The sequence below is a fragment of the Macrobrachium rosenbergii genome, chromosome 55 (genome assembly GCF_040412425.1).
Source record: "Macrobrachium rosenbergii isolate ZJJX-2024 chromosome 55, ASM4041242v1, whole genome shotgun sequence".
Classification (NCBI taxonomy): Eukaryota; Metazoa; Arthropoda; class Malacostraca; order Decapoda; family Palaemonidae; genus Macrobrachium; species Macrobrachium rosenbergii.
The window spans coordinates 28,153,974-28,160,916 of NC_089795.1; the positions used below are offsets into that span (position 1 = coordinate 28,153,974).

At 36.2% G+C, this 6,943-nt stretch overlaps 1 long non-coding RNA gene across 1 annotated transcript; it reads right to left on the reverse strand.

The window, feature by feature from the left end:
- Positions 1-1,367: 1,367 nt before the first annotated feature.
- LOC136835417 (uncharacterized) lies at positions 1,368-5,290 on the reverse strand. The gene is made up of 2 exons (XR_010852128.1): positions 5,165-5,290; positions 1,368-2,298 (listed from the first exon to the last, which is right to left on the reverse strand). It is a non-coding gene; the product is annotated as an uncharacterized lncRNA (long non-coding RNA).
- Between the last annotated feature and the right edge of the window lie 1,653 nt (positions 5,291-6,943).

The following is a 6,943-nucleotide window of genomic DNA, read 5'->3' on the forward strand; positions in this document are numbered from 1 at the left end:
GCTCAATTCCTCTTAAAACACAGAACTCTGTGCAAGACACCTTTTCAGTATGGTGTTGCCACGCGTCAGTTCACATCACACTTATCAAACGGCTGATAAGTTGTTGGTCTTCATGCAGTTACAGTACAGAATGCATTATGCAAAAACTTGTTATATTGAATGTTAGTTGCTAACAAAGAGCTTTGAAACATAAAATTTTTACGAATTGTACATGACAGTACCAGACCTTTCAAGTTACCACTAGTGAGCAAAACTAATCGGATATTTGACCTTATACTTATGTTGGTGTTTGAGAACACCAACATTTCGCTGAAATATTGGCGAGTACAGTGACAGAATATTTCAATTTTATCCACAAAAACTTTGAGGAGTCTCGTAACAGATCAGTGTTCATTATCATTATACACTGACTTCCGTTACTGAGAACTAGACTAATGAGCAAATAATTAAGTGTGCTAGCTTCTATTATCCATCTTTCTAGGTACCTTGCATACAAAACATATGTTTCATTATCTCTGATTAGGTTTAAAAACGTAATATACACATTCCTTACCATTCAGGAGTAACTGGCCACACGGTCGTAGCTAAAACTAAACTTCATGCTGTTTATCGTGCCTGTGATGTGATCAGTCGGTCATAACTCCCAGCGACCTAAAAAAAAAAAAATTAACCATAAGTATAGTATTGTGGTATAGTCTAACTTGAACCAGAACAGAGGGGTCAGAGCTAGACTATCAAGTGTTTCGAGGCTAATATGCTTGATAAATAATACAAGAAAAGTTTGTCCTGACCTTTACTGTTTCCTCGGATTATTTTAGGAGTGCAACCAAAGAGCAGATAGTGAATGGGTCAAGTATACTGACTGTACAGTACATTGCATATACAAAGCGAAGATAGTACAGCTTAGTTGTAAGGGAGGATGAATGCAGGAAGTGCTATCATTAAAAAACACAATCTGAACGTCACGAACAAACGTGTAATAAAGGGGGCGGGTTGTAGGAAGCAATGACTGCACTGAAGGAGAGGTGCCACTTGGCTAAAATTATGGGAGATCTGAATGTATCATGATGTTGTCCTAACGAAGTACTTGGAGTCTTTTATTATTAATGCAAAAACTACTGTGATCTTTAACTCTGGTTTATCAGGCAGAGAATATCAGAAGAAAAAAATTCTAACCGTATAATAACAACTTACCAAGTTCAATTGTCGATTTCTGCTTTATCATGAATCTCGAATAACTTCTACCTCCACGTTAGATTACATATTTTGATGCTCAAGTGGTTCCTGGTTCCTCCTCCGTCATTTTCGGTTCGGTACAAACTGAAGTGGTTTCGATACATCCATAAAACCGATTTGATACAACCCAGTTCGTTTCCACATAAACATTTGAAACACTGACGGACTTCTTCAAACGTTTACTAGTTTTTTTTTTTATAAGGAAAACATCGCATTTGCGCTACATTAACAGGCACCCAACAGATACGTACAATACGTAAACATTTGTTTCTTACAACTAAATCGAAATTTATATAGTTCAAATATCTAGTATTATTTACAACTCTGATGAATTAACTTGTCAATTTATTCATTTTATCGATTTTAAAAATTTCGTGATTCTACTACAACTAACTTGATGTACCGTGTTAACTTCGCACTTCTAAATTTCCAAGGCTATAATTAATTTACTGAATGATTTCGAATACTAACTTACTACAAAATCAAGTACTAAACACGCTTATAATATATAGGTAATTGGTTTCTGAAAATTTGACTGGCGACGATTACTGTTTACTACAGAGTTTAATGTCGCGCTAATACCGATTATTTTAAAACAGTACATTTGCAAAATTAGACGGCGTAACATATTTCGCTTTACTGAAGGGCATTTCCTGGTTCTCTGGCAAAGGATTGGGTTTACTAGTTCATTAAATGCTGTATCTGGATTTGGCGTCAGTGATCACAACTAACTTTTTTCTTTCTGTTTTGTTCCTTAACGTAATGATTCGAACGATCCGTCGAAAACCGTGACTTGTATCGAATTGCCGGTGCTACTATAGTAGGCGGTCTACCTTGCGTGTTGCTACTCTGTTTCGTCGTCTTTAGTACTAGCCCCTCGGAGATCAAATGTCCCAAAGTGCACTTTATCACATTTGATCCCCGAGTGGCTAGTACTAAACACGGCGAAACACATTTGATCGCCTAGGTAGATCGCCTACTATAGTAGCACCGAATTGCCTTTATGGATGTACTGAAACGACTTGAATCGGAATGACCGTAGCCTTTGCAGCGAAATCTTGTCTGCAAACAAATCAGAATGACCTACATTAATTCCTTAGTGGGAAAATTCGTTCGATACAAATAATAATTACAGATGAACAAGTCTCTATTTGCAGATAAGTTTACTAAAACTCCATCAGTTACATGGGTATTAACCCGGTATATATCCACCCATGGCGGAAGCTCCTTGAGATGCCGTGTTTAGTACTAGCAACTCGGGGATCAAAGTATTATATACACCCGTTTCTATTTTATAAATATAATTTGTCGACCACACAATATAGAAATGGGTGTATATAATACTTTGATCCCCGAGGGGCTAGTACTAAACACGGCGTCCCAAGGAGCTTCCACCGTAGGTGGATACATACCGGGCTAATACCAGCTACATAAAAAAAAATTAAATTATTTTTTTTGCAGTCAAGAACTGAGCTTTTATTCACATTTACTTTAGTACTGGTTCTACATTCTTCTCTTCCCTTCATCTTAATGATATCGTGTCACAAACAAGAAAAATGTCTAAATGCCAATAGCATTAATGATTGTTGCCAATTTCTGATACTGAAAACGATCTTGAATGTCTAATGATTCAGAGTCTGTGCACTATGATAAATTCTAACGGAATAGTATGGCAAATTCTAACAGAATGATAGGTAATGCATCACATACTCCAAAAACTACGTTTTAAAGACATTTCTAATAGCCAGTGTGTACAGATTTAGCAGCGTTTATATCACTGTTTAATGTTATTGCATTTTATATTAAAAATAATACGCCTAACTTACTTTTGAAACATTTACTCAACCAATCTTTGGCATTTTAAGGTATTTCTTTAGCTGGACAATTAATAAAGCTAGGAAAACGAACAGTTTTAGCAATGTTTTTCCTCACTTGTGATCTAAATTTAATTAGGAATGACCGAGAAATATACGAACATATGGCCACATACAAGTTGGAAACCTGAGATCATTCAAAAGCATTTTTCAAAACACTCATCTGCAAAAGATTCATGAATATTAATACTTATGTGAAGGAGTGTGCTTAATCCGGGCCTATATGAAATTATTTCTCTTAAAGTAATAAGTCAAATGCAGTTATTTATAACGGAAGTAATTAACATAATCTCTAAATATGAAAAAGTTTGCCAATGACGCAGCATGACTATAATGGCAATCCCAACCACGAAGCAAATCAGTAAGATAGTGGTGATTATCTGTCTTCCGAAGCACATGCTACCCTTTGGTATTGCATTAACTTAGGAATCTTTTCACAAAACATAAAAAAAAACGTACTAACGGGCCAAGACAGCTTATACCTCAATACTCTCGGGTTGATTGAGCCGAAAAATTTACATATTTTAATTTCCTTTATCAACGAAAACCATTAGGTTTAACCCACCAGCTACGTACAATTAATCCAGTTCCTAATTAAAGCCTTTCGAGTAAAAAATTTTAAAACTAAAATGAACCACGTTTGACTGTCCTACATTATCCACTAACCTTCCACACCCATCCCACCCCTTCTCGTCCCTTTCCCATCAGTTTTACCTGTAATACAAATTGGTGATTTCAAGTTTACCTACGACATTACAGCTGTAATTTACTTGTATATCGTCAACATAAGCAGTGGGCCTACCTTTTTAATCATCCACAAAAGAATTCCTTATTATTATTGCAATACGTGTCGCAAGATATAGCTTAGTGCTCATTACTAACAATAATATATCGAAGCTTAAATGGCAAACGGTCACAGTATTGTCATTTTCAATTGCTTGGAAATGAAGAGGGTTCTTCCTTGACATGTCATTTACCATTGGGCTAAATGGGCCGCTCAAAGATATCGTTTATTAATATAATTTTTTTACTAAACAATACAGAAAAGGGTGTATATAATAAAGTACAGATGAGATTACTTGAGAAATCTCCTGGGATAAAGGGAAATTTACCTTTTTTGTTTATATTTTTACGCTCATCCCCTAGGGGCTGGTACTCAACATGGCGAAAGCTCCTCGGGTCACCGTGTTTAGTGCCAGGGCCTCGGGGATGAACACAGAAACAAAACAATAGGCGGTAAATTTCCCATTATCGCGGTGGATTTCTCTGATTATTTCATCAATAATGCATTATATACTTCCTTTTCTAAATTCTTCAGTCAAGAAATTATTTTAACAGACGATATCTTAATGCGGCCGCTGCTTTACACTTACCACTATGGAACTTCAAACCAGAAATGATCAAATTACATTAACCCAGACGGAGGACTATTTTCTAAATGGTGTAATGATTGATTTCAACAAATACCTTTCATTACCTTGACAAGACAGGGTTTGAGGAACTCATTGAGCCCTGTGGTGTTAGTACTTAGCATAGCTTGTTTAAGTATTCCACTGAAATGCATGTTACGGAATATTCCCAGTAAGCCACTCCATTTTGCAAAGTAATATTTCCGGTAATCCTGACCAATCTTGCACGTAACCACAGAGTATCAGAAACGTTTTTATTTTCTCATGTTCTCAGATAGTTCCCCTCCCTGCAGGCCTACGCGGATTACAAGTTAATATAATGATGCTTAAGGCACTGTCTGTATATACCGTCAACGCAAGCGTGGGAAGTCCTTTCGATGTCCTCAAATATAATCCATAGCCCTTTTTGTGTGTAAACGATTTCGTACAATAGTGTTCAAGGCACCATACATACTTACCCACTCCATGTCAAAGATAAACATAAGAAAGTTACATTCACCTCCATTTGTTAGGAGTACCTACAATAACTATCACACTGCAATGCTGTAGATACCCAGTCGTTTACGTGGCTTCAAAATTTCTCTATAAGAACACCTGACACAAACTTTGCCAATACGGAATGATACTGAGTATAAAACCAAATACCTCTGCTGCACTGACGATGAGAACAACACACAAAAGCAGAAGTTTTCGAAAGATTCTAAGGACTTTGAGCCATCAACACTATCGTCCACCTCGTCTCGAGCTAGACAGGTGACTAACTCGCCTGACCGTGACCGCCGTGCGCACTTTCGGTGCTCGTAGGCGCCTTTCATTTAACGTAGGTTTTTACCTGTTAAATGGAAACTGAAACGCATCACATACGTAACAATTTCTCATGGCTTTGTTATGTTTCATTGAAAATTGTATACTGCATCTCTCTGAAATCCTTGTTTACTGACTTTACTTGTGGAAAAAAAGTCATCTTTTTGGACTCAGATGTACGTAACAAGAGCTCCAGTTTTTAATGTTTTCTACGTTTCTTTACTGACGTTTTTTTATCAAACATTACCTTATTATTATGGTTTGTTCTATCAAAAACACATGCTTCATAAAAGTTTCGATCTTCAGTGATGTCAGCTGTTAAAGTTTCATTTTCACTAACACCTATTTCAATTTTAATTAGGGACAAAAACTCTTCCAGGGTGTCATTTTCACACAAACTCTTTTTAAACAATTTTCATATTTTCGAATATAATACAAAATCGATTTGGTTTTTGGTGCAGCGACACCATCACTAATAAATTTCCTTGAGCAAAACCTTTTGCGTAGTTAGGAACCAGAAATCTCACCCTTAAGCTTTTCGTCAATTTTTGCTCTAACCTGAACACCTTCACAAATGCTGTCCTCTCTTTGTTTTTAACCTGTGACTTCACGCATGTTAACGTTCAAATTCCTTAGTACTGTAGGAATAATTTGTGACAGAAAAACACACATTTCTCTCCACTTAACGGCTTTGAAGCCTTCACTAACAGAGTTTAAAGCTGATCTTTAGAAAAAACCCAACAGTCCAATAGAGAGGCAAACATTATCATTTTCCTTATTAACCAATGTCAAAATAAAACAATGATTTAGTCATACCATGATCAGAAAAGCTTACTGGAATATTTTCGCACTGAAAAAACACAGTTTGGCAGTTCGTTCACATAAATCTGATCTAGTCAAGATCCATAATTTTACCTAAAATACGTAAATGTGATCTGAATATTTGCAAGAAGCCAGGGGTTTTTTAACTTCAGATTACTCTTAATTTGTACTTAATGCTGGAGACGCAAGTTCTGTGTTTGAACTGGAAGCATCTCTTTTGCGTGTGGTAGAATTCCAGTCACCTCCTAACAGGATTTTGGGTATTATTCCCTAAGTAATAGGGCAAGTCATTTTCAAACAGTTCTTCTCTTACATTAGCTTTGTCTGAGCCTGACGGAACATATAGTTAACAAGATAAAAGGGGTCTGCTCTAATAGTTACACTTAAAATTAGCAATCTCTCCGCTTACAGCTACCTCGCTATTGAAGACGTCAGCACCTGAATTACTGTTTTATAAAATAGCTGTACCATCCTTTTGGGTGTTTGTTCAGGTATTCTAGCGTTGTGCCTGTATTCAATATTATGTTCTTGGAGAACAAATATATCTATTTTCCGTAAAAATATCTGATAGCTAGGTGTCTTGAATACGAAGGAGAGCTTATAATTTTATTTAGACGTTCTATTCACTTTGATACTTTCTATTAATCTGAATTTTGAATGCTAACTTTATTTTAACCAGTATTATCACAGTTTTTCCTACAATCTTCTTTCAATAAGGTTAAATTTAAACCAGAATGGTCTTCATGCCTTGCACTCCACAGTATATTTTGCTTAATAAACCTACCACTGAAGAGAGAC